Source organism: Schistocerca gregaria, chromosome X (genome assembly GCF_023897955.1).
Source record: "Schistocerca gregaria isolate iqSchGreg1 chromosome X, iqSchGreg1.2, whole genome shotgun sequence".
NCBI lineage: Eukaryota > Metazoa > Arthropoda > Insecta > Orthoptera > Acrididae > Schistocerca > Schistocerca gregaria.
Window position 1 is genome coordinate 544,169,961 of NC_064931.1, and position 22,632 is coordinate 544,192,592.

Genomic DNA, 22,632 nt, shown 5'->3' on the forward strand with positions numbered 1-22,632 from the left:
GAGCAACCAGAGGAAGCGGTTGCAGAGAGCCACCAAATAACCATCCAAGTGCAGTTGTCATCACCCTGTAGCTGGACAATGCTGTCCCGGGAAGAGAGGTCCTGTTGTTGATCCCAGAACACCTGAAGATCTGGGTGTGCCACAGCCTTAAGGTTGGGTGGTCAGCTTTGCCAGATGTGCTGGAAGAGATGTGGAAGACTGGATTGTCTGCAGTGTGGAGTCAGACAAGGTTGACATCCAGGAGTAGCTGTGCAAAGTTGGCAGCAACAGCGGTCAATGTGGCAGCAGCCTTCCGGATCAGTATTGAACACTGGGTCCTCTCCTAGTGAAGGCCGGGAAAGGAGGTCAGCATTGGTATGGAGGAGGGTGGAGCACAAAATTGCCTCATAGGAATAGACAGAGAGGAACAGGGCACAGTGTTGGAGTTGGTGGTCTGTGTGGTGCTGAAACCCAGAGGAAGGGCAACTGGGGCTTCTGGTACATACTGAGGGTACATTGGTGCCCACAGACATAACCATTGGACTTTGTGAACCCAAAAATAATGACCAGTGCTTATTTTTTGATTTGGCCATAATTTCACTGGGCAGAATAGTTTTAGAGACTAGCTTCAGAGACAAAGGCAGTTGGCTGCACCACCTCGTTGATCACTTGGAAAAGAACAGCTCCCACACCATAATTGGAGGTATCTGTAGTGAGTGTACACAGCTATCATAGGTCATAAGGCAGGTAGGATTGAGGAGCACCTGTTTTAATAAGTGGAACACCCTGCCACACTCAGGGGACCAGAGGCACTGGACATTCATTCAGGAGAAGAGTCTCTGCGACAGCAGTTGCATGGAGAATGAAATGACCTAAGACAGATTCGAGTTGATTTTTGTGGCAAAGCACAGGGAGCTTCTGGATCACCTCAATGGACTGCATGACAGGGTAGATGCTGGTGCTGGAAGCACTTCGGATGTGGCCAAGATATTCCACTCATTGCACTAACGGGTCACGCTTGTCCTTGTTACAATGGAGATCCATATGACGAGACACTGCAAACAAAAGATTCAGATTGTGTAAGACGTCTTAGACAGAGGCACCAGTAACCAGGATATTGTCCAGGTAGTTGGCAGCCTGGGAAACATATAGCAACAGTTGTTCAATATAGTGCTGGAAAATTACTAATGCACTCATGATACTGAAGGGAAGTTGATTGTACTGAAAAAGACCAAACGGGATATTGATAACCAAAATGTCATGGATGCAGCCTGTAAAGGAATTTGCAGGTATGTGTCACAAAGATCAGTTTTTGCGTAAATCTTGCTAGCACCCAGTTGAGACAAAATCTCCTTAGGTTAGGGGATAGGGTAAGAGTCCACTACTGACTAAGAGTGGACCATGACACTGAAAATGCTGCAGATGTGTTTCTGACCCGTATTCTGCCAATAAATTGTTTTCCTACCACTAATAATTGTTTAAGCACTCAGAAACACTGCTCATGCAGTGAACGCAGTTGGATTTAAATTAATAGTGCGGAAAAAAAGTTCACTACACTCAACTGTGTAAACCTGGTCAAATTCACTTCATTACTGCGAAAGCTTCTTTTATGCCCTTAACAATAGAGTTCTGCAGCTGTGTAGTGTACTAACTAAGAATGATTCTTTCATGTGATACAGCTCTATTTTGGAATAGGCCTACACATTCTAATATGCTTACTGAATTACAGTTGTTCTCTGAAGAGCATTTGTCATTTTATGGTAAGCCAGATGTTTTCCCCCTATATGCAATTTAGAAATACTGATGCACTTTTCGTACCATGCCAGAGTTATGAACATAAAAAACTAACATTATAACTATAGTAAAACCTGTTTTTACATTAGCAGACTGTACATTTTGCCGCCATTTTCGTTTGATCCTGTCCTAAGCTATTTCTCTCTGAACTACTTGTTTTCCTGCTATTAAAAATCAACATTCGGAAGTAACTGAAGGACATCTTGTCATCCTTCCCTTCAAACAACATTTAGAAAGCTCCATCCTTTCCTGTTCTTAAATTAATTGAATGATGATCCTAGAGTATTCGGTTTTTCCTTCTGCTTTTCGTTAGTCGACACAATAATAATACTTAGATTTTACTGTCTGTTCATTTCAAACAAAACTGTATGTTTAAAAACAATGAATAATTGACGTAACACACTAAAAGTAAATAAAACGAGTTTGATGATGAAAGTACATTGCCTTTAATCTGCTGGCTCGTGTGGTGGCGATGGTGATTTTACCGCCGTGTGTGTAAACTTCTGACAATGGCGACGTGAGGGCAACCGGCCTTAAAGACCTGGTCAGAAAGAGCGTGGCCTGGCAGTCCGACCTGTGGCCTTGAACAGCAATGGCAATGGCCAGGCTGCATAGTTGTTGTATATTGGTGTCGGCCATACAGAGCGTGACTCTGGCTGGCTCGCCGCACTGGCTGACATCGAGTTTCAACACAGACAGATTCACACCAGCCAGGAGCAGCTGTTTGCATTTGCTGGTGCATTTGACAACAATGGCGTGAGGCAGATCTTTGATACCACGCTACACGTGCAGGCTGCTATATGGTGAGATTCCGTCTGTTTCCACGGTGTGACAGCTGACGCAGCAGCAATCGCTTCTGCCTGTCTGGTGTTCCTTGGCCCGGTCATCCGCCGTGCCTGACCTGCACAGGCAGACTGCGGCATTGTGTCTGACCAGGTATTCAGGATGCTGAAAATCAGTTTTTATTTTTCCTGTATGTTTGGAAACTTACACATCCGGGATATATTATAGGAACAAAGCCTAGAAACACAGTTGGCCCTTGTGACTCCTAAGGGATTGAGACCACTCATTTCTAAGTCATTATCAAACTATCACAAACAAGCCATCATTCTCTCATTAATCATCAGTCACTTATTAGTTACCATCTCTCTACAATATGCTGTGTCGATCAAATGCCTGGATGGTTAATGGCGTACACTCGCTTGCAATACTGAAGTAAATGGCAACTGGCAAATGTTTCAAACTTGTTCCCAGTGTGGCGACTCCACATGGTCATAGAGAGGAGATAAATAAAATTGGAAATGCATTTCTGAATAAAATTTGGCAGCTCTGCAAAGTTTAGTTTTGTGTACTATGCTGTATTCTTACAGGCAGACGCTGTAGTGTCAGCCACATCAGTTTTAGATGAATTGGCTGTTTTTCATACATTTGCTGTAAAGGTGTCTCATTTTAAGAGTTGTGGGAATATTCTTAATTGCTCTCAGAAATGCACATTTTGAGGCACAACGCCATGTCAGTAAGTGCACCACTGCTGAGAGATGTTAATAGGTGCTTAAAATAAATAATAACAATTTCATTGTTAAATACATAAAAATAAATTATTTTTTCTCTTTAAGTAAGAATAAATCATTTATTTTCACCTGCCTTAATACAGTTTCTTGCTATATTTGCTTTTCTCTGTTAGCCCCTGAAAAGTAAAAAAAATCAGGGCTTTACTTTCTATTTTGTAAAGTAAAAACTAAATGTACACAATAATTTCCACAACTCATAACAGATTCATGTCTTAACAAATTTTGTGAACTTTGGTTGGAAGGATGATGTGGCTGTTTTATTGTTACAAACATATTAATGTAGTTTGAAATACTGTTGTAAATTTAATATTAAGAACAAAAGAAGGCATACGATTGTGGAAACCGGTTCTGTTACTAATAATGTGAATACACTGACTACTCACTTACCTGCATTACTTAAACAGAAATTGAATTCGTCTCGGGCCCTTCCCATGACTATCTACCACTTTTTCGATAAAGGACTCCTCCTCTGATTTTATCTTATCACGATGAACTGACACTATACACAAATAACTGAGTCGATTATCTGCCATGGTAGTTCTTAGCCACATTTTTACACTCCTGAGAGTGCTTCAAACAAACATGACATAGGCCTATACTAATTCATACAGTGTAACTTTCTTCAGTTACTCTACTGTGATAATATTTCAAACAAGATTTAAAATTAATTAGAAGAAATGTTTCATCTGACTTAAGAAATTGTTTCAAAGTCTTTCTAATTAAGTAATTACAATCGGAAAAATGTTACTGTGTTAATTAGTACCTGAATGATCTTTCCACAGAGCAGGTGGTTGCCAGTAAGCTAAGGGCTATCTTCAAGGCTGAAGCTATGGAAGGCAAGAATTTGGCTTTGTCCAGTAGATCAGTCAGGCTTAATTCAGCAATATCTACTTCAGTTACTTTATCACGTGTCCACATACTGATCCATGTCCATGCTTCTTCAGTGAAGTTATTTAAAGATTGCCATAAAATCTGATGATATTTTCATTTATCCTTTTCATATCTAGGTCACTTTGGGATTTCATTACCTTTGGGTGCAAGCAGAAAATCTCACAAGATGCCTTGTTATCTTCTGAAAACTGTTCTTGCAAGTACTGGACTAGGGAATCCAAATATGGAATAAAGAGAGATTTTCTGTACTACTCAGTGATAGAAACTGATGGATGATTTGAACGATGCACTTGTTGTGCAACACTCACAGTTCTCAAATGCCAGTGACATCTATTCCAAATGCACTATAATTGGTTTCATCACGTTTCATTATCATTTCAAATTCCGCATTTTCTCTGTCATCGAATAACATTTTTACAATTCCTTGAATGTGTTCTGAAACTTCTAACAAGTTAGTGTTTACTGATTGTAGGATATTGGTGACAGGTTCTAGTTTGGCTGAATATTTTGCTATGACTTTTAATGTAACAATAAATGATGGAGAAGTAAGAGTGCAGTAAAGTTGCCAGGCTTTCTGCCTAGTTTCATGATCTCCTTCTTTATGTAAAATTGTTAATGCTTCAACAATTCCTAAAAACTTATCATTAAATTTCCTTATAGACTTATGCTTCTCAGACCATTGTGTCTCACACAGTTTTTGAAGGTTCCCAACTAGGACTTTCCTTTGTCTGCTCCCCCAGAAAAAAGAAATTCTTTCTTTGATAGTACCAATGGCATTTCTAACCTCTGGTAAAGTGTTCAAATAATTCACAACTAAGTTAAGTCTATGGCTAGCACAACGATAGAAGTGAGCCTTGGGATATTTCTCAGCAATTATCTGCTGTACTCCGCTAATTTTACTGGCCATCCTGCTGCACCCGTCATTGCCTTGTCCTACCGTTTTATCTAGATTTAAACCCCAAGCAGATAAAGTAGGTATTATTGTGTTGGAGATATGTTTTACATCTAACGTTGCTAATGGTGTAAATCCAAGGAAGTCTTCTCTGACAACATAAGTTGCATGGTCAAAATAACGTGCAGAAGAGAAAGTTGTCCTGTGCCTGCAATATCCATTGTTTTGTCTGCCAAAATTGAAAATGATTCGCTGTTATTGATGGTATTAATCAAATCATTTCTTAGTGCTTCGGCGCATACATCAATTAAATCATTTTGGGTTCTATGAGAAGCATAGGTAGCATTTTTAGGCGCACCCTCAAAATGTTTCCACAGTGTTACGTCACCTGGCTGTACTCAAAATAGTAAAAAATCGTCAAATAGAGCGTTTGAATTTGTTTTTCTTCTTAAAGGTAAATCATGCAATGCACAAAACAATACACAAGAAACAATTGATTTTAACTTTGCACAATCAGTTTGTACTAATTTCGCAAGATTCTCGTTGGCGAGTTCTTCCACACCTTTAGTTTTGTTTGTCACACCGCTTATGAAATTATTTGACTTTTCTATTGCATCTTTATGCCACTCGGAATTCATATGCGTTTTTGGACATTCATGGAACTTTTTGAAATTTGTGAATGGGTGGCTTATGAATGCACCATGATGACTACCATGCGGTATGAGTGGGCGGAAAAGCACACAAAACTTGTAGAGGGCACCTTTAACTGCTTTAGAATAGACCAGCCATGGATAAAATGACAGCCAGGCTGGTTGAAATGTTCTTTTTGTGCTGTCTATGTCAGTCTTAAAATTATAACTTTTTTCAGGTTGCCGTGGATTAAATAAAATCCTATGCTTTAGAAAACTGTCAACATCCTATTTTTCAATGTCATTTCAGACATCAGGAACACTGACTAGGATACTACTACCCTTTTCATCAATGCACTTGAAGCCAGCAGTGGAACTGGCTTTGTCTTTATTTTCTCCATCAGCCCAACTACTGGAATTTTTAATAGTTATGGCGCATCTGACTCACTCTTTTCCTGTGATACCTCATCATAGACAGCATCTTCTTCGACACCTCCACTTTCATTTGTAGTTTTCATTCACTTGTGAGGTACAAAAAACTTATGTATATCTGTCATTTCCACTGTATACACTGCGATTTTAAATTCACAATGCACAAACGTCTATGCAAACCACTGTCCACTTACAACTCACAATGAATTTACACAACCCTTAAAGTGGTGTGATGCCGAACCTAGCTGAGTCATGACTAAAGAACAGAAGCTGAAATCATATCACGGTGGTTTGAGGAAAGGAGGGGTTTTGGTTCAACAATGAAACAATGCAGTGTCCATTAGACTGCAAGCCAGTGGCCTTGAGTTTCGCGTGACCATTTGGAGCAGTTTCTTAGGATGGATGTGGAAATATTTATACGATATGTTCCTATTAGAACATAGCAACACTCATCTGGAATGTTCCGGAAATGTAGTTAGCTCACGACACACCGTGCTAGACCATGTTCGTTGACAGTAGTTCCAATGACGAATATTGCCTACTTCTACAGACAAGTAGTGATATTAGTGGCCTCACAGTACCCTCGAACACTTCTTCAGCAAACGAAAAGGAATATAATACAATACGCTAATTTATATTAGCATCTGACAATTGTTAACCATTATTTGAAATTTGAAAGAATAAAATTTTGCAGAGTGTGTTTTGTTGTGCAACTGTCTTGTATTGCCAGTTGAGGTTTATGAAGAGGTTTGTACATAGTGAGATGGGAACAGAGAGGGTGACATTTTAGTACCCTATAAGTCAACATTTTCGAGATGGAACTCTCACCATGGGTACCATTCTTTATGGGACCAAGTACACATGTAGTAGTTTGTTGACTGGCAGATTTGTTTTATTTTGTTATAGCTTATTAGTAATGCCCAGAGTTTGTTAACATGTAAACAGTCTTTCCTTACCAGATATGCATTGTTTACAGTTACTAAAATCTCGAATGTTGCAGTTAATTTTTTTTTGTCATATAGATACTGTATCATAGATTATTTTTCAAGGAAGATATCATTTTTTTACGTTTGTGTTTAATGTCCTTTTATGACACAACTGATTCTTTTAATATGCAGAGAATGAACAATGTGTGTGCCTTCAGGAAAAATGCTTAAATGTGGCTCAAGAATGCATTTGTAAAAGTTAACAATAAACTGCTGGTTCATGTGATTATTCCCATTGTTACCTCACTTGCTGTTGTTAATTTCTACCACGTGTGGGTGTAGAAATAAAAGCAAAGATACTTCATAAGCAATAGCTGTAAGACGATATATAACAATTTTGCACATCTTCAACAAACAAGATTTCTTAAAGAAAAACATATAATTTTTAAATTTATAATCATTTTTTTTTATTTTAGTTCAATTCTCCTTTAAAGTTTTTCATTGCTCTAGTTCATCCTGTAATTCTGTTTAGATATGTTTTATATCATTTTTACGTCATTTTATCGATATTTTCCGGTTATTTTAGTGGTAATTTTACAGGTATTTCAAATCATACATAACTGAGCCCTAAAGTTACAGGTATTTTTTATATTCGTAACCTGAATGAATTCTCACTACGGGCAACTGCCTCCACTGCACCCCTCCCCCTCCCCCCTGCGGGCACCCCTTGTTGGGCTACTCGAAAAGAGCAATGGGGGTATCCCAGTGACTGTTGGAGATGGGAGTGAGGACAGCAGCATCCTGTTAATGGCAGATTTTCTGTCAGAGATGGTCTTGTATCACAAATATAATGGTCCAAGATTTCTAAAACTTAGGAAATGCTGGTGGAAGAAGTGTGACATGGCTCTGAAAATCCTTGACACCAGAAAGAAGAGAGTGCAGAAAACACTTTGGAGTACTTAGCAAACAAATCCGAGGCACAGGAACTGACCTTCATCCGACTGACATGAGAAATGGCATTGTGAATCTGCAGCCCCAGAGCTGTGAAAGAGTCCAAGTTGAGAAGGTCAGAGGTATCAGGAAATCCAACAACCAGAACGCATTCTTTGATAGCTGTGTTCCTGTACTGAATATGTGCTGAGAGGGCATCCTTGATGGGAATGAGCTTCTTGCTAAAACTGTGTAGCTGGGTGTGAAATCCCAGGGCCTTACACATCGGCCAGTCAGTGATGATGGCAGAGGACCCAGTAGCAGTATGGAGAAGCCCCAGGATCCCATCAAGCAGAACAGGGAGAGACATTGATTTGTGGGAGGAAGGGACCATCGTGTAGATCAAAAGAATAGACGGTGTAGCATTGCATTCCCCAGAGCTGTCAGGTTTGAGGGCGGTATGAGACACCTAATCAACAGACATTGCCATGGAAAGGTAAACTTTGGACTGGTGGTTAGATTTTTCACATGCCAAAAACCTGGTGTTCAGAAATGACACTGCTGCCACGGACAGCTAATAAAACATCAACTGCAGGAAAGTAGGGCATACACACAATGCCCACCCTTCTGGCCCATTTTGTGGGAGGGTTTGAGGGAGGCAGAAGGCTTCTGAGGCAGCTTAGAGGCTAAGACCACTGCCAGATCCTGCAGGGATAATGCAGTGCACTGAGACTGCTAATACACCAGAATAATAGGGATGCAAGACTCAGGGAGGTAGCCTTAAGTTTGAGGAAATTGTGATGGAGAGCCTCACACACATAGGAGGAAACATGAATGTTTACACTGGAAATGCCAATCATGAAAGTGTCCCCGGAATCACATAATCCTCTGCTGATAAGATTCATGAGACTGACTGTGACAATTAATAAAACTGTGGTTGGCCTCAGCCACATCAACGTTGGAATTAAAACAGTCAGAGACACTGGACTTCAGCCTCAGGATGCAGCTGTTGTATAAGCTGGTATACAAAGGGGCTGGCTTTGTCCGATGGTAAGTGCTCTGCCGGGTGTTACCTGTCAGTCTGTGGATGAGGAAATGTTGTTCCATTTGCATTAGGTATCACAACCATGGCTCCACTTTGTGGTCAAACACACAGAAGGGAGGCAGTGGCCGCTGGAACTCCTGGTTTGGGTTGAGGGTTGTGTCACTGTGCTTCGAAACCTCCAGTGACAAGTGCAGCCGACCCATGAGCTTCACCAGAAGAGCCCTGTTGGCCCTCTACATCTGTTGAAGCAGAAAGAGGATCAGATGGGTAAGGTCTATAGGCACACGTGCCAATGACATAGTGACAATAACACAGGAGAGCTATCTTTAACATTTATGTGATATTCTTGAAAATGAAGAGTCCCGACTTTTTCAGTAAGTAAGTGATTATACTCATGAATCAATTTGTTGACACAATCATTTTTTCTTCACAAATGTAAGTTGTGCACTCTGTTGGCATTTCAAAACAAATAGGGAAAATCCTTCTTGACAATAAAGGGAAGACTTATTGGACAACTTAAAGTTCTCAGGAAAACAACATAAATAAATATTGGTGTGAGACTATCCTTTGAAAAGGTCTCTTGCAAAAAAGTAGCTATCTTCTTAGATTGCACAGTAGGCAGAAAATTAAAATCCCATCTCATGAGCAATACCAGGAGTCTGCGCCTCAGACTTCACAGCTGTAGCAGCAGGTCACGATGCGCATTGGTTCTGGATGGCAAGGACGGAATCAAATCTGGGCTGTGACATGGTGCTGGTGAATTTCTGCTTCTGCTGACAGAGACAGAACTGGATGCTGCTTGCTGGGTGAGGGCAGTCATACCCAGGTGGTAGAAGACTAGATGACTACTAGATACCTATTGGTCTGGCAATGTGGGTTCAGATTGGTTGAGGAAAATGGCGCTTCGGATACACCAAAAGATCCATATATGTGGTGGCCTCTACCCTCTTGTGCATGCCCTCAAATCTAGCCTGCTTTCTGCAGGCAGGTGAAGTTCAGCTGGCTTCTGCTAGTGTTCCTATGGGGCTGGAGCAATGACATAGCAGTGTGACAATGTGGATTGGTAGCATTGTAGGAGGCCACAGAAACACAATACTTTGATTTCTTCAGTGGTGTTGAATCATCATGTTTCCAGTGCTATGGCTGTTCTTTTGTCTGTGTGCTATAATAATGGACCCAATATTCATCTGTGGTTACAAACTGGAACAGAATCCATGTTGGTTGCTCTGAAAAGAGGTCAAACATAGTTCACACATCTCCATTCTGTTGCACTTCTGATCCTGTGTTAAGAGTCACGGCAGCAATCTAGCACACAGTTTTCTCATATTCAATTCCACTGTTAAAATGTGATATGCCATTCAGATGACATACTTATAGCTTCAGTAGTTTCATGCATTTTCAGTTGCCATTCCTCCAAGACCATTTTATGCACTTCTGCAGTTACTTCTGGGATAGTGGCATCTGCATTTATTTCTGGGTTAGTGGCATAACTTGGCTGATGACTAAGAAAATTATCATCAGAGTTTTCCTGACCAAATTTAAACTTATTTGTTCACTTGACAACCACTGAATATGAAGGAGCAGCGTCCTCCAGTGTGCCCAGAAAATCAGCATGAGTTTCCTTTGGTTTCATACATTTCTTTAGTTCAGTATTTTCCATCCTCAACAAACTGTGTAGTTGCAGGTTTTTGCATGGTCCTACAAGGGGATGTCGTGAACAACATACTAAAATTCCTGAGTGTTGGTATGTGAGGGGGAAGGGGTGCTAAAAAGTTACATTCTCCTCATGTTTTTCTCAAATAGCTTAGAAACTGTGGAACCTATTGAAAATTTTTCAAAGTACAAAATCAAACTACCTGAAATTTGCTGCAGAATATTTTTGCAGACTGTCAAAAATATTGTCTTAACAGTATAAAAGTAATGTTTATTTTTAAGTAAAGTGGGTTAAAAACAATTACAAAATGTGTATATGATATCTATGTATGCTAGAGCCATAGTATGGGATAAATTATGTTCCATGGGTGCAGAATGGAGTGTGAGGGAAGATATGTTGTTACAATCTATGTAAATATCTGAACACTGTTCTACACTGCCAGAAGTGAAATTGATTCTTAGCCATCCAGTACAACTGCTGTGGTGTTCTTATGGGAAAGGTAATTTTTTTAACCATGGGCTCTGCTCGATTTTCAGTTTACGTACAGACTATACCTCAAAAGCATTTTCTGTCCAGTTTTCCTATATCAATAGACAAAATAACTTCATTGAGCTTGTTTGTAGATAGTAGAGTTCCTTTCAGGTGTTAAGCAAACTTTTATGTAAAATACATTCGTTTAAACAGTAACTGAGGAGTAATTAATTTGTAACTGTGCTCTTGTTAGTGTTCTGTGTAGGGTTGGTTTGAAAGGAATTGTATTGGTAAATGTGACAGCTGTTGCTGTCTTTTGTGTACAGTGTCTTGTGAAGCTGTGTAATTGTATTGTAGTCGTTTGGTGGTGAATTAATGAAACACCTTAATGTTATTGCACTTCTCATGTGATTAATTGTATTAATGGGTTTCTGCACAAATCTTTTCCACACAGGAATTGTTGGCACACATACAGCCAGTTACACTGAGTGGTGTCACTAACCACACACTCATGGTGTGTCTTCAAGATAAGTGTGGATAAGTGTGATTGAATGGACCTGATATGCTACAGTCTAGAACAATAACCTATTATAATCTATCGCTTAACTTACACTGAGGTGACAAAAGTCATGGGATACTTTCTGATATGGTGTCGGATCTCCATTTGCCTGGCACTTGAATTGTCAAGAATGTTCCTCAAACCAGTCATGAACACTTGTGGCCCGGTGAAATTTCACATTGTCCTCCATAAAAATTCCATCATTATTTGGATAGATGAAGTCCATGAATGACTTCAGAAGGCCTCCAAGTAGCCAAACATAACAATTTTTAGTCAGTGATCAGTTTGGACCAGTAGACCCAGTCTGTTCTCTATAAATTCAGCCTACAGCATTATGGAGCTTCCACAGTTCTTGACAACTTGGTGTCTATTGTTTCATGAGGTCTCTGCCACACTCAGGTCTTACCTACTGATATCAGGAATCATCTGACTGGGCAACAGTTTTCTAGCCATCTGAGCTCAAATCAATATGGTCACAAGTGCAGCAGAGGCACTGCAGGTGATTTTGTGTTGTTAGAAAAGACACTTGCGTGAGTCATCAGCTGCCATAGTCCATTAATTGCAGATTTCAGCACACTGACCTATTGGATTCATTTGTTGTATGTCCCACTTTGATTTCTGCAGTCATTTCATACAATGTTGTTAGTCTGTTAACAGTGTCATCTCTATGTGAATGATGCTGCTCTTGGTTGTTAAGTGAAAGCTACTGGCCACTATGTTGTTTGTAGTGAGAGGTAATGTCTAAAATTTGGTATTCTCTGCACACTCTTGATACCATGGATCATGGAATATTCATTTTGAAAATGGAATGTCCCCTGTGCCTAATTCCAACTGCCATTCCACATCCAAAGGCTTTTAATTCCAATTGTGTGACCATAATCACATGATACACTGTTTCACAGGAATTTCCTGAAGACAATTACAGCTGTGCCAATGAACTGCCCTTTTATGCCCTTGCGTAGAGAATACTGCTGCCATCTATATACATACATATTGCTATCCCATGATTTTTATCATCTCAATATGTGTCGAAATATCTGAAATTCTGTAACACGCATGTGACCTACCACTTCTATTGTAGAAGGGTATAATTACTCCTTTGAGTCAGTTCAGATGTTGGGAGTGCGGAGGCTAGGGTGATGTATTCATACCCCTCAGTCTTTGAAAAGTATTCCAGACACTTAAAGTTGATACAATAAAATGAACATGTGGATAGCACGTTACTCTTACGACAGGCTCTTCAATGTGATAGAGAGTTGACAGTTCAAGCTGTTGAATTGTTTCACATAATAGCTAACTTAACAACTGTGAATAAATACTCACTTGATAAACTAAAGGTAACTCCACTATATAAAGACGAACTTAGTGAAAGTTATTTTGTCTACTCACAAATGAGAAGTTGACAGGAAATGCTAGGGAGGTATTGTCTGTCTGTAAACTCCAACTCAAGCAGTGCTCACAGTCAAGAATGTCGCCTTTCCGAGAAGAAAACTACAGCTGCTGTAAAGGGTGACTAAGAATCAATTTCCTCTCTAACAGTGTAGAACAGTGTGCAGATATTTATGTAGATTAGTTCCATATACATTTCTTCTGTTAGTGTTACTAGTAACTCATATCTGCAGTCCATGTAGTGTTAATGCATTTGTTCTAAAATAAAGATCCCTGAATATGTCTGGGCACTGGGGAGAGTAATGATGACTTTATGGAACACCCTGTACCTGATTTTGAGGTAAATGGAATGGAGAATAACCTACTCAGTGCTTTGTTGATGCAGACTTTTCAAGGAAGGAAGCTCCTAAACACAATCTGGCAACCTACCATCCCTCGCATTACTACTCCATACATTCCCCCTTACCCTGGTTACACCCACAGATCACAATACGTCCATTAATACAGCTGTACTGCACTTAGATGTGATAAGTACATTTAATATGTGTAATCAAACCACTTCATTTAAAAATAAACATTGATTTTGTACTGCTAAAACAATAATTTTGACAATGTGCAGTTTTTCTGTCCACTGTGACCTGGAAACTACAGGTATGGAGGAAAATAAATAGAACTTTTTTTGCAGGAAATTTAATATATAATATTTTTGAGCTATTCAATAACAACAACAAAAAGTGACCTTTCAACAATCCCTCCTCGTTGACATCCCACTAGTCAGGATTTTTAGTATGTTGTACATGACTTTCCCCTGTAGGACTGTGCAAAAATTTGTGACTACACAATTTCTTTTGCCTAGTTGACTTTTTCTGCTGTTTGATGATTGGACTAAGGAAGACATCTGAACCATTAATCTCTGTCCAAGGGCACTTAAACATCATATATTTACCCATTAAGGATGACCTATTATTATGTGGGATCATCACTGCACTAGCTCTAGTATGTGGTAATGATTCCAAATTTTTCACACTAGCATCATAAATGAGAAACATTATTGGGCCTAACACATACCCTTGAGGGACTGCAGTGTTCCATTATTCTTTACCTGAAAGATGTTCATGAAGTGACTACAACTGATAGTCACACAGGTCAGTCAGCCACAGTATTGTAGTTTGCTGGGAAAATTGTGAACTTACAGCACAGGCCTAAAGGTGGCACTGCCAGCATGGCTAGTCAAGTAGCAAGCTTACAGCACAGGCTACAGTACAATACTGCTAGTATGAGGCTGTGCCAGTCAACATAAAAAGATAACCCCTGATGCCAAAGATGGAGGCTTCTCTTGTGATGAAGTCATGATTTCAGTGGATACGGGTGTGATGGAATGTTCTGAGAATGTGTGAACAGTGTTCATCTACTATGGAATGTATCAGTTAAGGTGTCCCATATTTTCTGACTTTAATATTTTTCTGTGTTCACCATCCTGTATTGTTCATGTGACTCTAAAACACATCTGCTCAAAATTCTGTTCCAATAGAAGCACTGTAATCTATGCCAGAGTATGTGTATGTCCAGTGTAGTCAGTTCTTTATTTGTTTCTGATTGTATCACATGTATTTTACAGTCTCTGTTTAAGATGTCACAACAATTATGCGGTGCCAAGAGACATAGTTGTTAAGGTGAAATATAAAATGACAAATAACCATTAAATGGAGAAGTTTTTATAACATACAAGAAGTACAGTTGACTATTAGTGGAAGTGCTGATTTTGTGGTTCCAAAGTGCATATATTTTGGAAGAGCACAAGAATTCTGGCAAGAGATATTCAGCATTGTTCACAAAAAGTTATAATCTTGCATTTGGGGTGGAGAAAATTGCAAAATCATCTAAAGGCATTATTGAGTGCTGTGAAAAGAAGTTTATAAATAATAATAAATAATTTGTACAGTTTATTTGATACTGCACATTCCCATGCTCTACAGACAATCAAGTTGGAAGAAGACAAGATGGTTTTACTTCAACAGAAGAAGCCAGAGCGTAAAGCCTACCTTGTAGAAGTAGACTGAACACTTGCGCATAAAGAAAAATGAGTGAGGCAGAGAAAATTGGAAGAAGAGAAAAGTCAAGAGGAACAAAAGTGCACAGCATCTACTTCTGCATCTTGCATTATACGTCTTTCTTCATCATCTGAACACTATAAGGAATTTCAAGTTCAGATGAAATTGACATTGGTAATGGTGAGTAATTTGAAAGTACTTCTGGGAGTAGTTCATTGGAGAATGTTGCTAGGTGAGGTACCAAAGATTTTACTACTGAAAAATTTGGGGCTGCATTGGATAGATAAGTGTAAGAGATTATGTATATATATAGCTAAAAACAAAGATGATGTGACTTACCAAACGAAAGTGCTGGCAGGTTGATAGACACACAAACAATCACAAACATACACACAAAATTCAAGCTTTCACAACCAATGTTTGCTTCATCCAGAAAGAGGGAAGGAGAGGGAAAGACGAAAGGATGTGGGTTTTAAGGGAGAGTGTAAGGAGTCATTCCAATCCCAGGAGCGGAAAGATTTACCTTAGGGGAAAAAAGGACAGGTATACACTCGCACACACTCGCATATCCATCCACACATACACAGACACAAGCAGACATTTGTAAAGGCAAAGAGTTTGGACAGAGATGTCAGTCGAGTCGGAAGTAGAGAGGCACAGATGTTGTTGAAAGACAGGTGAGGTATGAGCGGCGGCAACTTGAAATTAGTGGAGGTTGAGGCTGGTGGATAACGAGAAGAGAGGATATACTGAAGGGCAAGTTCCCATCTCCGGAGTTCTGACAGGTTGGTGTTAGTGGGAAGTATCCAGATAACCCGGACGGTGTAACACTGTGCCAAGAAGTGCTGGCCATGCACCAAGGCATGCTTAGCCATAGGGTGATCCTCATTACCAACAAACACTATCTGCCTGTGTCCATTCTTACAAATGTACAGTTTGTTGCTGGTCATTCCCACATAGAAAGCTTCACAGTGTAGGCAGGTCAGTTGGTAAATTACGTGGGTGCTTTCACACGTGGCTCTGCCTTTGACCGTGTACACCTTCCGGGTCACAGGACTTGAGTAGGTGGTGGTGGGAGGGTGCATGGGACGGGTTTTACACTGGGGGCAGTTACAAGGGTAGGCGCCAGAGGGTAGGGAAGGTGGTTTGGGGATTTCATAGGGATGAACTAAGAGGTTACGAACGTTAGGTGCATGGTGGAAAGACACCCTTGGTAGAGTGGGGATGATTTCATGAAGGATGGATCTCATTTCAGGGCAGGATTTGAGGAAGTCGTATCCCTGCTGGAGAGCCACATTCAGAGTCTGATCCAGTCCCGGAAAGTATCCTGTCACAAGTGGGGCACTTTTGGGGTTCTTCTGTGGGAGGTTCTGGGTTTGAGGGTATGAGCAAGTGGCTCTGGTTATTTGCTTCTGTACCAGGTCGGGAAGGTAGTTGTTGGGATGCGAAAGCTGTTTTCAGGTTGTTGGTGTAATGGTTCAGGGATTCCGTACTGTAGCAGATTCGTTTGCCACAAAGACCTAGGCTGTAGGGAAGGGATCATTTGATGTGGAATGGGTGGCAGCTGTCATAGTGGAGGTACTGTTGCTTGTTGGTGGGTTTGATGTGGATGGAAGTGTGAAGGTGGCCATTGGACAGATGGAGATCACGTCAAGGAAAGTGGCATGGGATTTGGAGAAGGACCAGGGGAATTTGATGGAACCAACGTACTTGAGGTTGAAGAGGAAATCCTGGAGTTCTTCTTCACTGTGTGTCCAGATCATGAAGATGTCATCAATAAATCTGTACCAAACTTTGGATTGGCAGGCCTGGATACTGGAGAAGACTTCCTCTAAGCGATCCATGAACAGGTTGGTGTATGAGGGTGCCATCATGGTACCCATGGTTCTTCCCTTTAGTTGTTGGTATGTCTGGCATTCAAAAGTGAATAAATTGTGAATCAGGATGAAGCTGGCTAAGGTCATAAGGAAAGAGGTTTTAGGTAGGGTGGCAGGACAGTAAATCTTTGACGAGGGCTTTTTGGTTGAATCTGGGAGTGAGGCTGAAGGTGAGACCTTTGGATTGGGAGGTTTCGGATTGGGAGAGAGGTTTGGAGGAAAGGTTAACTACTGAATTGGGGTGTTGTGGTTCCAGATTGTGTTGAATAGAATTTTGAGGTTTTGGGGAGGGGGTGGGGGGTGGAGCTGGAAGTGGGAGATTGAGTAGATGGGAGAGACTGGGTCTGTGTGCACAGTGGGACCCACCTCCTCTTCCTCAAAATCACCCTCTTCAAACCTTCCGGGAATTTCTGACTTCCAGCCTTGCCTCTCAATCTGTCTTAAAAAACCTTAATCCCACTGCCAGCATCAGCACTGCCAAAGCCCAGGCTATCCGTGATCTGAAGGCTGACCCATCCATCGTCATTCTTCTGGCCGACAAGAGTTCCACGACCATCGTACTTGATCATCAGGAGTATGTGGCTGAGGAACTGCGTCAGCTTTCAGACAATACTAGATACAAAGTTTGCCAAGGTAATCCCATTCCTGATGTCAGGGCGGAGCTTCAGGGAAGCCTCAGAACCTTAGGCCCCCTACAAAACCTTTCACCTGACTCCATCGACCTCCTGACTCCTGTGACACCCCACACACCCACCTTATACATCCTTCCTAAAATTCACAAACCCTATCATCCCGTCTGCCCCATTGTAGCTGATTACCAAGCCCCCACAGAATGTATCTCTGCCTCCGTATATCAACACCTTCAACCCATTACATGCAGTCTCCCATCCTTCATCAAAGACACCAACCACTTTCTCGAACGCCTGGAATCCTTACCCAATCTGTTACCCCCAGAAACTCTCCTTGTAACCATTGATGCCACTTCCTTATACACAAATATTCCGCACGTCAAGGGCCTCGCTGCAATGGAGCACTTCCTTTCACGCCGATCACCGGCCACCCTACCTTAAACCCACCAACAAGCAACAGTACCTCCATTGTCACAGCTCTCAACCACTCCAAATCAAACGGTCCTTTCCCTACAGCCTAGGTCTTCATGGAAAACGAATCTGCTCCAGTCCGCAATTCCTTAACCATTACACCAACAACCTGAAAACAGCTTTCGTATCCTGCAACTACCTTCCCGAACTGGTACAGAAGCAAATAACCAGAGCCACTTGCTCATACTCTCAAACCCAGAACCTCCCACAGAAGAACCCCAAAAGTGCCCCACTTATGACAGGATACTTTCCGGGACTGGATCAGACTCTGAATGTGGCTCTCTAGCAGGGATATGACTTCCTCAAATTCTGCCCTGAAATGAGATCCATCCTTCATCAAATCATCCCCACTCTACCAAGAGTGTCTTTCTGCCGTCCACATAATCTTTGTAACCTCTTAGTTCATCCCTATGAAATCCCCAAACCACCTTCCCTACCCTCTGGCGCCTACCCTTGTAACCGCTCCCGGTGTAAAACCCGTCCCATGCACCCTCCCACCACCACCTACTCCAGTCCTGTAACTCGGAAGGTGTACACGATCAAAGGCAGAGCCACGTGTGAAAGCACCCACGTGATTTACCAACTGACCTGCCTACACTGTGAAGCTTTCTATGTGGGAATGACCAGCAACAAGCTGTCCATTCACATGAATGGACACAGGCAGATAGTGTTTGTTGGTAATGAGGATCACCCTATGGCTAAGCATGCCTTGGTGCATGGCCAGCACTTCTTGGCACAGTGTTACACCTTACGAGTTATCTGGATACTTCCCACTAACACCAACCTGTCAGAACTCCGGAGATGGGACCTTACCCTTCAGTATATACTCTCTTCTCGTTATCCGCCAGCCTCAACCTCCACTAATTTCAAGTTGCCACCGCTCATACCTCACCTGTCTTTCAACCACATCTGTGCCTCTGTACTGCCGCCTCAACTGACACCTCTGTTCAAGCTCTTTGCCTTTACAAATGTCTGCTTGTGTCTGTGTATGTGCAGATGGATATGTGTGTGTGTGTGTGTATGTGTGTGTGTGTGTGTGTGTGTGTGTGTGTGTGTGTGTGTGTGTGTGTGTATGTGCGAGTGTATACCTGTCCTTTTTTCCCCCTAAGGTAAGTCTTTCCGCTCCCGGGATTGGAATGACTCCTTACCCTCTCCCTTAAAACCCACATCCTTTCGTCCTTCCCTCTCCTTCCCTCTTTGTGGATGAAGCAACCTTTGGTTGCGAAAGCTTGAATTTTGTGTGTATGTTTGTGATTGTTTGTGTGTCTATCAACCTGCCAGCACTTTTGTTTGGTAAGTCACTTCATCTTTGTTTTTAGATTAATTTTTCCCACGTGGAATGTTTCCCTCTATTATATTCAGATTATGTATATAACTTGTTTGGTGACAGCAGGGGCACTTGGTCACAATACTGAAGAGCGCTATGTTAATATATCATCTTTACATAGAATAAGAGGGGAGAACAGCCTGTAACAAAAAAAATCAGCCTTCACAAGTGATATTCCTGCAGTTCTTACCATCCAGGGCAAGGTAAACTGTTACCAAAACTGAATTTCAGGCACCCAAAGTAAGAAAAACTTGGAATCATTGTTACATTTGAGGCTAGTGAACAATTACAATTTTTGGCATTCCAGAATTACAGAATTTAGCCTTCAAGATGGTTTCATGTGAAGTTGTATGTGTTACAGTGAACAGAAGTTACAGTGAAGTGGTGAAAAAGCAATTTTGTACTGAGTGTAGTTGAGAACTTTGGAAGTTAAATAAGCGCTGAATAAGACTACAGTTCATAATGAATGCATTAAGATCCAAAAACACCCACCGAACAAGTGAAAATTCAGTACTGTGAAAACTACAGACACCACGAGTTCCTGACCTCCAAACAAGTAGGCCTTAACTGTAAGACTGGAAACAAGTAAGTGCTTTAAAAGCAAAAAAAGTATCAATCATAGAAGATGAACTGAAGTCTTTTTGCTATAAAGAGGTATAGTGTACTCTCAATAAGTGGTTGCAATGGTGGCAGTAAATTTACGTAACTTGATAACGAACTTAGTAAATGTAATTTTGAAACAAACACAGTGACAAATATGAAAATAAAATACAACACCAGATCCTCAGTAAAAAACTGTAATGAATCTCTAAAAACTACCATAATGAAGTGTAATCAGCTCCCAAAAACTAATGAAAAACAGGCATTTAATAAGGAATACAGGAAATGTGTGAACATAAACATGGCAATGCAGTCCGTGACTCCTTCAATGAACTCCATAATTCTGGTACCCCAAGACAAACATGTAAGTGCAATGTGATTTTACTCTCATATAGCCATGGAAGAAATCTAGCTGAAATCCTGAATAACTCAAGCAAACATTTTCAAGTGAGCAGTGTTGTGGCACCCAGCACAAAAACAAAAAACATTGTGCAACATGCTCTTTTGAAAATTAAATTGCTGTGTAGCAATTATTTTATGTTTGTAAAAGTGGTGGGAATAATGTGGGAAGCAATGAAGCTGATGTGTCCATTGAAGCTCTGCAGAATTTCCTTAAATAAACTAAGCAGAATAACTAGATTGTCACTACTGTCCCGCATCGCCACGACCTGACCTATAACTTAGATGTAAACAAGGAAATAAGAAAAACAAATATCATAATTAAGGCACTATGTTCAAACTGTATAGCTCAGTTCTAGATATAGGAAAGTTGGATAGAGGTCAGCACACTAACCACGGGTCAGACTTGAAATGTGCAGGAAGACATTATTTGTGTGAAAAATTAAATCAAATAATAAAACAAAAGGATCAAACTGAAAAGCCTTATATATAAAAACAATTTGTTCATAAGTGAAAGCAGTTCTACAGAGGCTTTTTTTACAGTAAAACAACTTTCACTATGCATATGTGAAGGCAAAATACTTGATGACAAAATCATAAATGATGGTAAACTCGAAACAATATCAAAAAACTTCCAATATATTACCAGCAAAATTGAACAAATTTTCTAAGTGACAAGTAGTCCTCATATTTATCTTGTGAATGAATTAGGGTGCAAAACTGAGGAAATGTGTGGTATTAATTTAAGTAATTATAAAACTGAAAGTGTGTATTGTAATAAGCAACATAAAGGTGGTGGTGTTGGTATTTATGCCAAAAATAATGTCCAATGCAAAAAATTTCACTGGGCAGATAAATTTGCATGTGAACAGTGCTTAAAACAACTGAAATAAGAATGAAGCTCAGAAAAAGCAGGTTAACAGTAGGTAGCCTGTACAGATCCCCTAACAGTAATATGGAAGAATTCTTTTGTCATGTAGAGGAATTTGCTGATAAACTCTCATTTCATAAAAATCACACTTTAATGGTAGGCAATGTGAACATTGACTCCTTAACTATTAGTGTTAATTATCTTAGATATATTCATACGTCACAGTCTTATAATTACACCCATGTGAATTCTACACCAACAAGAATAATGTGTGACACTCTAACATGTATTGACCACATTATTACAAACTTCAGCAACGAAGACCTTGTAGTTTGACCCATCAAGAACCACATTTCACATCATAGTGCATTAATTCTAGAGCCTCATACAAACAAAGAAATAGAATCTCATGGAGAGCTATTTACGTATAAAAGAAAGCTAGATTATCATATGTTAAAGGAAACCCTGGCATACATAAACTGGAATCAGGTAGGTCCATATGAAACAGAAGACATTAATAAAAAGTGGGACAGATTTTATACAATGTTAACCCATTGTCTTAATCAGGCATGCCCAGTGGTAAAAAAAAAACTAAGGAAAACTGACAGTTCCAAGAATCTTAAACTTCCCTCCAATGTGATAAAATTAGTGGACGATAATGAGAACTTATATAATCTTTTTAGAGATACCAAACTGCAGTGCTTCAAATCTAAACCCAAAACTTGTAGACAAACCTACAGTGAAGCACTCAAGACATTAAAAGCACTAGTGTATGCAGAACAGATGAGGTAGTCCACAAATATTAGCAACACAGTGTGGAGTATATAATAAACAAGGAAAGCAGGGGAAGTGACAATGCAGTATGCAACAACATAGTAATTAGAGACAATGAAAAATTCCTGACTGAACCTAAGGAAATGTGTGAGATCTTCATTGACCAATTTAGTAAGATAAGTAGGGAGGATGTGATTGACCCACCGCAGGCATTAAATACCAGTAATGCCAGTGATTCATTCTTCTTGAGGTATGTTATGTTACAACTTAAAAGCAAATACATCCAGTGGCTGGGATAACATCTCTGTCATATTTTGGAGAATGCAGTAGTGAGTGCACAAAAACAGAATTACTACCAATGTGCAAAATTATAGGCCTATTTCATTGCCATCAATACTCAGTAAGTTATTTGAAAGCTTATTTATTGATCAACTTGAATCCTTTTTCTGCAATTACAATTTACTAAAAAGC